The sequence below is a fragment of the Pezoporus occidentalis genome, unplaced genomic scaffold, assembly GCF_034315485.1.
Source record: "Pezoporus occidentalis ecotype Australia unplaced genomic scaffold, CSIRO_AGI_Poc_V1 ctg1, whole genome shotgun sequence".
Lineage (NCBI taxonomy): Eukaryota > Metazoa > Chordata > Aves > Psittaciformes > Psittacidae > Pezoporus > Pezoporus occidentalis.
In genome coordinates this window covers 1,504,138-1,518,956 of record NW_026912778.1, presented here as the reverse complement: position 1 = coordinate 1,518,956, position 14,819 = coordinate 1,504,138, and the positions used below count along the sequence as shown (strand labels likewise).

Sequence of the window (14,819 nt, the reverse complement as noted above, 5' to 3'; positions counted from 1 at the left end):
GAAAAAAACACCCAGCATCTGGAATAAAACAGCATTAAAATCTAATTTTACCTTATCCCAAGAAAGCATATTCCAGACAGATCAACACTGAGGTAAGCTACCAGTAAGTTTATCATAGAATCAGCCATGTTTGTTCTGAACAATTTAACAACAATATGCCTAACGTTGTGTATGCAGAACTGGTCACTGCATCCCTAGTCCAAGAATACTCCTATTAGAAAGATCACAGAAAACATATATATAGTTTGTGTTCAAAACATTATTATGACCAAGCTTGTTTCACACAGACATCATGACATCCTACAATCACCATTAATGTCAGCAGTGAAAATTAAGACTTCTATTCCTTTTTATTTGCAAAGAACAAACTACAAAGAGATCTCTATTTTCACTAGGACCTTCAGCTTCTGTACAAATACACAATGATAAATTCAAGCATTAAATTAAGTTGAAGCAAGAAATCCTTGACTAATACAAAAACAGATGCATGAAGGAACAGACAAAAATAAGCAGTACTGCACAGCTAGGAAGTCACTAACTGTGTGGTAGAAATTTCCACAAAGTATTCCTTGTGTTACCTCCATTTAAGACAGACAGTAATAAATTATCCTTTTCCCTCATTATTTTTGTGTTAATTTTGCTATTCATTTCATTTATGAAGCAGATACTTACAGTACTTTTAAAAAATTCAGCAGCTAGCTGTGATAAACACTATTTTCCTAGCTTGTAACAACTGATTTCTGCTGAGAGCATCAACCATTGCCTTGTTGTACCACTGCTGGAAAAACATGGAAACCTGCTGTCTGGCTCACTTTTCCAGAACAAATTAAGCAAAAGAATATTAAAAATGAACTCTCTTATTGTTGCTGTGCTTAGCAGAGCAACTACCACAGGGAAGTTGCCAGTGAAGATCTGTAGCCAGCCAAGTGTATTTGCAAATGTGTTTTCTAAGTCAGGAAGAGAAACTGAAAGGTAAGAAGCAATTATACAGATTGTACAGAATTGTACAGAATGAGATTAGTGTTTTGTGGGAAAACAAGTGACTCTTTGGAAAATTTACATTTTTGAAACATAGGAACTCTTAAGCATTTTGTCAGGGGGAAGCTCTTGGTAGAAATTTTCCCTTTTTTGTACTATTAGCAACTTAAAAGACTGCAAACATATGCTGGCATCTGACTGGCATGATGAGATCCCTGAATACCGCCACAATAAGCACACTCTTGTTATCCATATTTAATTTTCATTTCTCTTCTTTCGGCTCAAGCTAGCTGGAATGGAGACAGCTCAGTGTATTTAGTCCTTGGAATAAGGAAGTCTTGAAATACTTCAGAAGCACCCTCCTGCAAATAAACTGGAGGGTGGGGATTGGCACCCACATACACTTGTTCATGTGCAAATAGGATCCACGTGAGGAAGCAGATTCTTCAGCAGGAGAAGAGCTAGGTTGGATCATTTCTCCTGCTTCAGTATATCCTCATGCTACAGCCCAGGTCCTCAGCTGATTAAAAAACATGTATTTCATTGAGATCAACAAAATTCTTCCAGTTTAAAACAGCCAAGGACCTGCTTCTGTCTCTGATCCCTGTCAGGGTTGCAGGGAGCTCTTGCAGTGCTGAGGCAGAGGATGGATATGCCCCTTTTGGTCTCTAGCTGAAAACCTGATGCGCTGTTCTAAGCCCCCAGAAAAAGAGACCTCTCTAACATACGCTCAGCTGTGACCCTGGGAAAGAGGTGCATGACAATTAGCAAAATTATCTTGTCCCTGTTTGCCCAATGGCAACATCTGTGTCTTGTTAGGAACACACCAACTTTTAAAATGGATCTCCTCTCAGGTGGAAGTGAGCTGTATAACTTCATTCCATTGATGTGAACAGCTAACAATTTTGCCTCGAGCCTTCCCATTACCATTGCGTTCAGGTATGAAGTTAGATTCCTCTTCTGTGGAAGGGAGTAATTGGAAGTAGAAGAGAAAATTTCATCTTTAATTAATTTATCTTGGTCCCTTGTGTTCCAAAAATAATGCCAATGCTCCAGAAGTTAAGTTTTTGCATGGACGTTTTGATATATTCAAATAGACTTTCTGAAGTTATATTTAAGTATCTGTAATTCTTATACCACACTCATCACTAACACTCTTTCAGTAAGGGTCCTGCTCACCATATATGTAAATCTCTGAGCCAGATAGTGAGTTGATAATCCTGGGCAATGTAAATACAATCATTTAAAACCACACATCAACACATCTTCAAAGTGCAAAGACGGGCCTTTCAAGTAAAAAACATCACTTTTTTTCTTTGAAGCCAGCAATACTAGTGCAGATATTCAGTTGATTTGAACTTGGAGATGAGCACTGAGGTGAGGGAAGTATTTTCCTACTGTGGCTAGGTCTTAAAAGATCTGTACATGTGGGAGTCAAGATGTACTTGACAGGAGCTTCAAACCCAACGGTTCCAAGGGTAATTTTGTGGGAAATAAAAACAGGATTTGTAGGTGGATGGAGATGTGATGGCATTTGAAAAAATCTGGTAAACAGGTGGCATGAACCCATTCTACAGTGCTTGAAAATCTTTGGTTTCTAAATTCTTAAACCAGAAAAGAACTCACATTTCCCTTTTCTCAGGAGTAATTTGTGGCGCCAGATACCTTTTCTAGAGCAGGAAGAGGTAGCTTAGATTTATTAATGTAGAATTAATATGGAAAAAAGATAGGATCTGATTCTGGGGGTTAAAGAAGCATGATTAGTTTATACCAGTCCACTGCTTCACCCTCCTCTGTGCAGCATGAGCATGCAGTCCTCTCTTCCACACCTGGAAGTTCAGTAACTAATTGTCAACATTTTTCCTGAGAAGCTGCAGAGTCCTTTTTTTGCCTGGACATAACTATGTGATTATTTACTCCCTGGAGGAGGAAAAAAAAAAAGAAAGAAAATAGGGAAGATGGAGCAGAACTAAAATAAACACTTGCTTTAGCCTATCTAGCTTTTACCCTCCTTGTGACTTGAGCAAGACAGACTATTCTCAACTTATTTACACAGAAAGCATAAAGAAGGTGTATGTCTGTCAAGCAAATCCTTGTGCTTATAGTCTCCTTCCAGCCAGCCCCTGCTCGTTTATTCAGGACAAGTGTCTCACTGTCTTGCATCCTTAGTAACTATCCCTTATGGGGCTAAATTGAATATTGTCTTCCAAACCAATTTCCTCCAGCTACCTACACAGGCCCTGAGGTTCACCAAGGCTACAAAGACCCTTAATGCCGATTATTAGACACCCTTCAAGGGTTTGCCAACCTAGTAGAGAAACCACATCTCACAGAGTGATCTTGGCCCTAACCAGATTATGCATGCTGGTCAACACTTGAAACTTTCGTTGGCTCATCTGTGCAAGGCAAAACATGCCAGAATAGTCATGCCAGTAAATGCTCAGTGAGAACACGCAATTATAAAGATGCCTTTCACAGCTATAGCTTATTTCAGCCCTCCTCACTAAGATGAGATGATACAATATTACAAGAACTTTCAATAGAAGAGATTTCATCCTGGGACTGTTGCTGTTACTGTAGCTGTTTTAATCATAACCGTGCAGTTAAAGCAGAGGGTTAAAAATCTTGCATTGTCCTTTCAAATAAGATGGGCATTTTTCATCACTCCACCTGAAATAATTTCACCATGTTTTAAGTATGGTTTGAGGCAAGCTCTCCAAACCTTCCATCAAACTTAGGTCTCTTTTGATAATCCCCATAGGCTCCTGTTCCACTGTATTAATTTTAGCTTAGTGCAGGAGGAAGTTTGACCTCAAATAAATTTTAGAAATGCTGCATATTCATCTAGTAGCACTTTAACCTGAGATGCATTTTAATTTTTGAAGTCACTAATCACTTCTTTTGTATGGAAAAACGTGTTGCCATGGTGAAATCTTACGATTTTTATTTTATTTTTTTTTTTTTTTGTAGACAGGAAAACATCACAAAAGAACATTAGGAAAGTGTAAAGATTTCCTTCCTTTATAATGCTTGCTGTGTGACACATCTTTGAACAAGTCACTAACATGTGTCCCTTCTTGTTGCAAAGCACATAACAAAGCACACATACCTACCTCTCAGGGACTGGTGCTTTTAAACCCCCTTTGAGGATGAAAAGCATTATATGAGTATTGAGCACTAATCTCGGGCATGTGGACAAGCCGCGCACATTTGAAATAAAAACCTTTCTAATAACATCCATCTGCATCTTGAATACAAGAAAGAAATTGTAAGACAGCCTGTCAATGATCAAGGCTTTTTCATGCAGCTCACCCTACTGTTTGGCAGCTGGCCAGTTCAGAAAGCCTACAGAGGAAAATGGCTCTGAAGGAAAAAATGTGCATGTTAAGCAGAGGACAGCCTTTGTGAAGGGTGAGAAAAAACAAGACAAATACCCTCAACTGCCAAAGTGCTCTCTGGTACACGGAGGAATGAAGTGAGACGAAAGGGAAGGAAGAAACTGCAGTAGCCAGGAGTCTCTTCATTAAAGATAACTTTAGCCTGTATGCTCTATAGTGCTGAAACAAAACATGTTTCTACTTCAGGACCAGGCCTGCTTTACATTAAGGATGTTCCTCTGTGGAGAGGCTGGGAGGATTTATGTGGAACTGTGGCACCTAAGCCATTCAAGAATGCATGCCAACCTTCAAAACCGTATTAATGAGACCACAAAATCCTTCAAAAAAGTTTGCGGGACAATGCAGTATAACCCGAGCATGCTGAGCAGATCTGAGTGGCTCTTCTTCAGATGGAGTGATGCTGACCTTTTTATTCAATGGGACTTATCTTGCTGTCAAAGGCACTTCAACTAGTACTGCTGACACGCACATCACGGGCTCCTTGAGTCCTCTCCTACTACTACAAGCCCCTGTGCAGAATCATCAGCAAAGTCTTTGCCTGACATATATACACATATATATATCTCCAGTGTCAGAACTAGCCCCCTTACTTCCTCTCACCAGTCATCTACAGATTCATTTCAGTCAAGCTGTGCTCCAGCTGTACAGCATTGCAATGCTGCAGCATACTTACAGAGTTTCAGCCAATAGTCCTCCTTCACTTCCTACAGGCTTTCAGTCTGTCTCTCTCTCCCTACAGTGTCTCATGCACTACCTCGGATACAGAAGGTTTAATTACAGTGAAGTATGCAGGAATTGAACCAATAACAAGAAAATCCTCATCTATCATCTTATATTTAGAGAATTTCATCTGGAAAACTTTCCAGTCCTCCATTACAATGTTTACATGCAAGAGAATTCTCCTGTAATAAATCATGATTTACATTTAGATAGTACATTTTATTCTGGGAGCTTGTCTTTACTGAAAAGTTGATTCCAGTCATGACCCATGTGTAGCCTTTCATTCAAATTCCTGCCATATAGAAAGAGCCTGGAATTAAATATTTAAGCAGCTTTTAATTCGCGATACCTTACTGCAGATCAATTTAGCACAGCTCATCAACTGCTAACATGATCAATAATTAATATGGCTTCAGGTTATCTACTCCAGAGTTCCGTTAGTCCTCTTAACATCTTTCTGCAGTTCATTTCACAAGCCCAGGGAGAGCACGCAACCTCTGCCCTGGCTCAGTGGAGGAAAACTCACAAAGGAGCTCAGTCAACTGAAATAATACTAGTACTACTAATACTAATAATAGAAGTAAAAGCAAAACAAAACACAAACAGTCTTGAGGACTCAAAACCCCACACCAAAGCAAAAGACTTTGAATATGCTCTCAGGAGTGTTCAGGATCCAGTAGATGAGCCCTGGTGAATTTTCCTACCATGGTGTATCATATTACTAATCCCAGCATTTGATTTTCTTACCTCTCCCACTCCACAGCAGGGATGGCAGAAGAGCATTTGTCTGTGCCTCAGTTGTTCCAGTCCACAGCCTGGCATCCTAAGCCAAAGCCTTTGCAGCTGAAACTGAGATGCCACACTGTGGACTGAAGCAAACGCTATTCACCTAAGTGGGGATATGTGGCATCCAGTCACTATAGGGATGGCAACCTGCAGCAGAGAGGCCTGCAACTGGAAACAGTGGTTTTGGAGGTCTGTATAATGCAAAAGAGAACTTAGTACTAATGTTCAAATGGCTGTTATTTTGGATGCGTTTTGTAGTGTAGTTGACCTAATTTGACCTTGAGAGAAGTAATTCAAATGTAGACAAAGCTAATAAATGCTCCAGTGAAACAATAACTTGGCTGAGATCTCCAGGGCACTTTTTAACCAAATTCAGACCTGCCATAAGCACCAACAAACATATTCTTTGTTGTAGCAAAAAATCCAAAACCAACAAAACAAAACAAAAACAGAGTGACGGACAAAGCACAAGCCTTAGACTCAAACCTTGGGAAGCATGAAAATCACGTGCTAAGAGTGAAGTCTTTACCACATCTTATATTTTCACACCACCTACAATGCCATTGCTACCAAATAAATAACATAATTAATACTGCTACAAATAAATCCCAAGCAAAACATAAGTTTTTGGTTGTTTTTTTTTCCTCAGCCTTTCAGCAAAACTTGGCAGTATGTTCCTATGTTCTTGCACTCGTAGTTAGGTGCACCGAGCTATCGAATCTGTTCATTTAGAAACCGTGTTTTAAAATAAAATAAGCTACCAGGCCTAAGCAGGTAGATAAAAAACAGAGCATGTATTGCAGCTGCAGTGTTGCTTCTAATCTCCATCCATCTCAAAAAGAGCCTCCACTGGCAAGACAGCTTGTTTGCAAGGCCTGAGGAAGTCCTGATGTTCACCATGTGGCTGCTTCAAAACTGGATGTGCTTTTGCGAACTTTTTTAACAACATTACTGTTCTTGTTGCTGCTGAAAATGTCAAAACCACACCATTTGATCTGTAACCCAATGACACTGCAGTCATATCTTCCCATCTTTAATCTTTCTGTAACTTGCTAGGCTTTTTCTGCACAAAATATAACCATGCCAGTTAGAAGAGTGTTTCATAATTAGACAATGTACCATTAATTGTGGAAGAACTTTGTGTAATGTAAGAATAGGCAAGAAAAATAAAGCTCATTCTCTTTCCTGTATGAAAATCAATACATAAGCACATCTAACAAGCACTACCTACGTAACACCTTTTCAGATACACTGGCAATTCCAAACAGCCACACTTTTCCATGAAGTCAATGCGTAAGGATGAAGCCAGTCTCTGAGCCTGCCTGTGTGAGCTGCCTCCCAGTTGCAAGGTAGCATGTTGCACCATTGCAGATGACAACAGCAAGAGACTGTACCCAGGCCATGGAGATGCCTGGCAGAGGCTGGATATGCTCCCACACTGGCATGACAGGGCACAAAACAATCAAGCTGAAAGTCTGTTGGGAAAGACAAGGGAGGAGGAGTGAGAAATGGGATTCCAGACTGGGAAGGGGAAGAGAGATGGTGACAAGTCACACTGGGAGGAGCAGCTGGCAGGTCAAGAGGAGGAGCCAGGAGCAAAATGTTGTTGAACAAGTAACCCTTGGTGATTCAGAGCCAGTGTCCACCGGCTCAGTTCTTACTCAGAAGATCAGCATGCACCAGCGAGCATGCACAGGCAAGCATCTTCAATCAGACACTCAGATACTGTCTTTAGGGGATGGTTGGGAAAAAGAATACTATTAAAGTGACAATAGAAAGAGCCTCAGTACACAAATCAGAGCTGCCATATGTGTTTAACCAGAGTGTTAATGAACACTGCACCACCCTTGATTCTTCATTAATTAGAAGTTTCTTTCAGATGTGGTTGGAAATGTACAGAAACCTCTTGCTGAGCATTTTTAATATTGTATGTTTTGCTGAAGCACTGAGGATTTGTATTGCACCATACTGGTCCCCCAGGATTCGCACACGTAGAAATGGCTTGTGCCCTAAGGTGTTTACAAGTGACAGAAAAAGCAGGAGACAGCAGATGGAACCAGCAGCTGGAGGATCCGCAGAAATCAAGACAGCTCCAACAGGCACACCAGTCAGACTTTTGTCTGGGGCTCCCTTATTCTGTATCTTTTGCCAGCACCAAAAATACCCACAAAATCTCAACAAAATTACTGGGTGAACAGCAGAAAAAGTAACTCTCCAAAAAGACCTGCATGTCCTCAGATGACTTCCATGGACTGAAAGACCCTGAAGGCCTACAAGTGTTTGCCAGAAGCTGCCTTTTTGGATAAAGACCCCTTGAAGCAGCAAACAGCATCTGAAACCCAAAAAGTGAGGGTGTCTACAACTCTAGTTTCCTAAAGACAAATCATCTACTTGTCAATGGGCAGTCTCCAGCAGACTTACTGCACCCATGGAAACAGATGTGGGCCTCACTTGGAGTCAGGTCTCCAGGGACTGCTTCCTAGGGCTACCTCCCTGCTGGTGAGGGATCAGGCCAGAGCCAGGGGGACAACAGGTCACAGTGCATCAATCCTCAGCACCTGGGGAGGGCAGAACAGCCCACAGCCACCATGGTGATGGGCACAGGAGCCCAGGTACAGCAGGGGCTGGACCCTTCCCCAGGCAAGGAGAGCCTGCACCATGCCCTCCTCACACCACAGATGCACTCATGAAGGCAAGGGTAATACTCTTGAGTAGGTGATGGCGCTGGAGTCTCAGGGTGCCTTGCACAACAAGGATGATGCTTCAGCCTGGAGCAGGACTGCAGTTCCTAAAGGGACAGGGAAGGGGCAGCCACTGTGTATCTGCACTGCTGGTGTCTGTCCAGTGAACCCTTGTTTAACATGACAGATTGGTGACTGGAGTACAAGTAGCTTGGATAAGAAAGATTAAGTAGCAGCAAAGAAGAAAAAAGCACGCCAAATGGTACCACAGTTTTTGTTTCATTGCACAGTTTGATGCCTGTATAGGAAATAAAAAACCTAATTCCATTGTTTACATGTTTCATACCAAGTATCTAGGTATTTTTCAATCACAAAGGATTATTTATTGTGTGCTAGGTGCCCAATAAATACTCCCAGAGACAGTAACATGAGCTAGGTACTTTTCAATTTGGAAGCTTTTGTGCCCTGCTCAGCAATTCTCATTCATTCCTTAAGAAGTGTGTCCTACACCTGCATATTGAAGAAAAAACCCTGGCACTATTCAAGGGGAGAATAAGGTTCTGGTCCAGGGGATGAATGAAAACCTCCTGCTGAGTGACAGCAAGGATTTCTCGGTGTTTCTAGTTAACAGCAGTTACAGAGATGTAATTCTACTACAGCTCCATTTGAATTTCAAATGCACCAGTATAAAAAAGCAGACTCAAAAATAAAATTGATGGACTAAAATCTATGTACCTGCATTAAATGAATCGGAATTTGTCTTGAAGCCTGCTTTTAAATTATAGTGATGGTCTGTATATAGATTTACACTAATAATGATTTTTTTTAATAGTACTGATTTAGAGGCGGATATATTTCAGTGCACTTGTATCTTGCAATAATTAAACAAGATTTGTACAAAATGCATTTCAATATTCTATTTTTTACTTAAATGCCAAGATACCAGTAACAATATCTGGATGCTATAAATCATGTTACAGTACAATATATGCACTCCAGTAGCACTGAATATATGAGGATGTGCTCTGCAAGTTACATGCAGCAGTACTTTCTGCTGTTGGGGTACAAGTCACAGGAACATGAAAATTGCCTTTTGGGATCAGATTGAGGATTCATGTCTTCTAATATCCTTGCCAGAATTGCTCTTAAATCTCATTCACAGTTTTGCCATGCAACTTCTTTGCAGCAAAAAAGTGATTAAATTTATCTATGAATTGCATGAAAAAGAATTTCCTTTGATGTTTTAAATCTTCTTCTAGCAATTTAATTCCAGGTTTTGACTTACAAAGTGTTGCGACTGCTCCTTATTCATCTTCTTCAGAAAAGTAATTGTTTCACAGCTCTCTCCTACAGCCTCTTCAGTAATTTCAGAAAGACAGAACACAAAATTATTTAGACTTCCTAAAAAAAATAAGTCAAATATATTGACTTTAATTCCAGATTACTGCTAGCTTTCAGCTGCTAAGATTAACAGAATGGCATAGGTAGAGAAGTACATTCACATGAACGACTTTCAGTATCTTTTCTCATTTTAACAGATCATTTTATGAAATTGGTAAGAATAACAGAACAGCACACAGTATTCAAGATACAGGTGCAGCACCAACGTATTCAGTGGCATAATATCTGGAGGCCTGTTTAGTTGCCTGTTCTCTATGAGCCAGCATGTTACCATCCCCAGTCCTTGTCAGGAGGAGCAAGCAATGGTAAAACTGCATGGTGTAAGTTGTATAAGTAGCAGTCAGTGGGAATACCAGCCTGTCAGTTTACCTACTCAACTCTTCTGCAGCGCTGTTAATACCATTAAAAAATAGAGCAAGTCTCAGAAAAATGTCAAGTTGGATAAACCCATTTTGATCCAACTACTGTGCTGCATGCTGTCCTAAGAGGTTTTTCTACCAAAGAGCTTTTCAACACTGTCTTTTAACTAATATCACAGTAAGATTGCTGTTACTCTCAGTAGATGGTGGATTACATTCTCTTAGGAGCATAGGTTTTTCTGGTGAAAGCACTTTTCCTGAGAAACTAATCTTGGAAAGTGCTTTGGATTCTTCCTCCTGACTGTCCTTAATCCAGCAACGTTGTAATGGTATTGTGTGACACAGGCATTGCTCCTGTGAATGATATCTGCATGACAATTCTGAGACAAGAGGAATAGCCAAGGTTATTTTTAAAGCACCAGAAGTAACTTAATCGCAGCAACATAATCGCTAATCAAGAATGAACAGCTTGCTATTAGTGACACTGATATCTTGTAAAGGGAAAAGTAAAATTCACCTGATTATTTATAGAGTTCTGTTGCATGTAATGGAGCAAGTGTGTTATTGCAGATTTACAAGTTAGCAGATTGGTTCACAATTAGCATATTATTCATATGCATTCCAGGATTCTTAAGACAAAGAGCTAAGCATTTTTGTTTCAATTTCATAATATCCTAGATAGGCCTATGATTACAGCTCCGTTTCCAGTGGTTTAAAGATTAGATTATTCTTCTTTTAAATCTCTTAGGTTCCTTAAAAATAAAATAGGATTTATTTATTTATGTAATAGTATCTGTAAGCTTCTTGGTTCCGATTTCAAGAATATATATTACTCTATTTTCATGATCCAATTTTCTTAAAGATAGTGCACTCACATACTTCTACAGCTGCATCCTAGAATTTCTACCTATCTCCTGATCCAACTGGCAAAAGGTCAAAAGGGGGGTTGACCTTCTCATATAGACTCAGAAACCACCTTCTCAAGGAAGCAAAGATGATAAACTGAATTATAAACCTGACCTAGCAGAACTTCTTTACTATACCATTTCAGTCATTCTCACAGACGATCCTGATTAGCTGCTTGAATGACTGTTAGCAGATGACAGCAAGGTAGAGCTTGCTTTTATTTCTTCTGCTTTCTTCCAGCCTCAGGCTCTTCATCAAACGTAGGAGAAAAAGCTAAGCAAATAAAAACAGAGTTAAATACTATTGTGTAGGTCATACGTGTTACCTTTTGAAGATACCTAAGGTACTCAAATGAAACTTCTTGTGTCTATGGACCCTGTTACCTCTGTCTTCATAACATATACGTAAAGAAGGAAAATGACAAAGGAGAACCATGACTATACAAGAGTCTGAACTTCCATGGCTTATGCAAGTTCCTCAACTCATGGGCTTTTTGTGATTTCAGAGCCTCTAGGAGGCTCTGATTGAAAGACTTAGACCATCTTTCTGCACCAGCCTTCATCTGCTGGTTGCTGCACCCCTAGTTTGCATGCAATCCCCTTAGGGACCCAAAGGCATTTACATTGGTATGTGTGCCAGTGTGGAAGCACCACTCCAGGGGTAGTTCTCCTCAGGATGATGCCAGTTCAGCAGTTCTGACCTTCAGACCCTTGTTTCCATCTAACACTGCTTGTTTTAGCATGACTATTTCTCATCAAGGGTGGCTTGGCAAATGAGATCAGTGAACTGATCCAGGTCAAAAATAACCAGGAACAAAACTAAAACTTTTTACCATGGGGTTAAGAAGCAGCTATTTTAGTGCCATGGGCAGCCCTGGGCAGGTAGGCACAGGTGCTGGAGCTCACGGGGCTGAAAGGAAACGGCGTGAGGCATCCCACCCAGTGCTGGTGGTTCCTATTAGATGGTGATCTCAGGGTGGTTCTCAGAAGGTGGATTCCTGCACCAAGCAGGTAAAGGTCACGATTACCATTTGCGTGGGTATACACAGGAGGTTGAGATATCCAAGACCACCTTTTCTCTAAAAGTAGGCAGGAAAAAAGAGCAAAAAACTAGCAGTGAGATGCAGGAACTGCTGACAAGTGGTTCCCTTTGTTTACTGAATGCCATTTGGTGTTTTTCAAGAGCAGATATAGTTAATGGGTGAAAAGTGGAAAGCAGTTTCTGGTGCTGAAACTCTGCCTCCATCTTTCGAAGGAAATAGCAGAAGTAAAATAAGCCAGAGAGACATACTTGCATTTGGAGTGATGTTTGAAATCATAGACTGTAGCAGACCTTAAGCCTATCATTATTTCTCCATTTCTCATTCCCGAATTAATATTTAGCGCTCGGTCTGGCTTGATTTATCAGTTATAAAACAGAATAGAAAACCTTCTTATGGCTGATTTAGAATCATGTGGCCTGGGGCTCTGTTTTCTGAGCAGCTCACTCCTGCAAATCACAAAATACCTCAAGCTCATGTGAAAATTAATAGGTTCTGTGGTAAATACACATCTTGCTTCTGCTTATGCTTTTCATTAAGCCATCATGGAATAGCTATTCCTAGATAACGCCAGCTGTGGCCATTTTATACTGGAAAGCAATTGGGATGTTCCAGTTAAACTGGAACCAGGAACTCCAGGAAAAAAAAAAACAACAAAAAAAAAAAACAAAAAAACACCGAAGTCCACACATGGAATTAATTTGAAAAGAATTAATCTGAGCAACACCAAGCACAACTCATAGCATTTGCTATGGGTTTATACAGTTTATACAGTTTAAGTTAAAGATGTTCATCTCACAGACAACAAGGCCAATTTTGGTCTTGATTCTCTGAAACCTTACATAAAATATACTTTACCATACCCACCATGAGTAGTGATCGCAACCAACAGCCTCAGCTGGTCAAATTATTGTCATCTGGAAGTTACTGTTTGGCCAGTAGGATGAGCTATTTCTGCTGTTGTTGAGGGAGTGGGAGGACACTGATTCCCTAAATGGTGCTGTAAATTCAAGCAATGTTTCTGTATTTAGCAGTGATTTGGTTCTGTGCTTTTAAATATACCTTACTAGCACATGTGCTTTCTGGGGAATAAGACTGATAGGATTTATGTAATTATTTATTTACACTAGTATAAATAAAATTTAATGCTCTGGCTTATAATTAATATTTTAGCAGTAACAGTGAAACAAAACGAAAACCAGTCTCAGTGTTATTTAAATAATCGTCATTCTTACCATAATCTCTTCCCCAATTCATCATTCTGGGAATATACCCACAGCTTTCTCCAAAACCTTGATCAAATAAATATGTCTTTTACTGTGCTAGAGAATCAGTGCATCTGAACCAAACCAGGGAGCATACTGCAGAGATTTCAAGTCTCCACAGAGTGTGCACTGCCAGCAGTGCCTCTCTTTATCTGACCAAGAATAGCCTGCTCAAACGCCTTTGCTAAGCCAAAACTGTTGAGAGGCAGCCCTTTGGGAACCAAGCCAGGGTTTTTCCCAGTGACAGATATATTCCATCTTCATCCGTATTAATGGAACATTTATAATTGATTTTCTTTGTTTACCCTTTCCTTTATTCTTCAAGGAATAAAGAAAGTCTAAACTTTGCTTTCTGTATGACATACATGAAGGCATTCCTTACAGAATATTAATCACACAGTGGGAAGCACTGAGAGACCGCTTGACTTTCTGTTAAATTACAATTCAATTTTTACTGATTATTCAAATACATTGTTTCTTCTGGAGCCCAGACAGAACAATAATGCATGTAATTAGTGAAGATTCTTTTCTGGAAAAGGGAATGAACAGTGACATGAAAGTCCGTAATACGGAGCTGAAAAATAATAAACCCGACAGAAAAATCAGGACATAGTTCCAAGCCATATTTTCTCTGGCAGCAAAGTAGATTTAAGAGGCTTTTTATATTTTTGCACCTATGGTGCAGTCCACTGCTTCTGCAGTTGTGCTGATGAGACTTTCTTGAGTCTGTGTGGTAAACTGGATTAGTGAGATAATCTTAGGAAAATTTCTACCATCACTTGTAATTAACAATCAAAAATGTTATAAACTAGTAGGACCCCGTCATGCAGAGGTCTTTGAGCCATACTGTGCAAGAGGCATTAACTCAGAGAAGCAGGCTCAGTTACTACCTGCTCCTCAGAGCTCAGATGCTGATTACAGGACACTGGAAATACAGATATGATGTTAAAGGAAGCATTGCATGGGCTACCCACATTTAAAATGTAGCCCCATGCTGAATAGGACTGAACCCAGTTTTAAAGGGTTAATGGAATACAGTAAAAAAAAATCACTAGCCTTTACTGAGCGGTTAACCTCACTTTGAACTGAACTGGGATCAACTTTGTTTTAATTGTATTTTTACATAATGATCTATTTTCTGTTAATATAGATAATGAGAAGACAAATGGATTGGAAATAAAACCTTTGCCTAGGAACAGGAATAGTCAAGTATCATCTACACTTAAAAGTTCAGTTAGATTAACATTTAATCCAAGTGTTTCAAAGAGTTCCTTTCTGTTCCTGTT

The 14,819-nt window shown here is 39.9% G+C and overlaps 1 long non-coding RNA gene across 1 annotated transcript; it reads left to right on the top strand.

The window, feature by feature from the left end:
* The first annotated feature begins 1,868 nt into the window (after positions 1-1,868).
* On the top strand, positions 1,869-5,313 carry LOC134158659 (uncharacterized). Its single transcript, XR_009962858.1, has 2 exons — positions 1,869-1,917; positions 4,286-5,313. It is a non-coding gene; the product is annotated as an uncharacterized LOC134158659 (long non-coding RNA).
* The last annotated feature ends 9,506 nt before the right edge of the window (positions 5,314-14,819 follow it).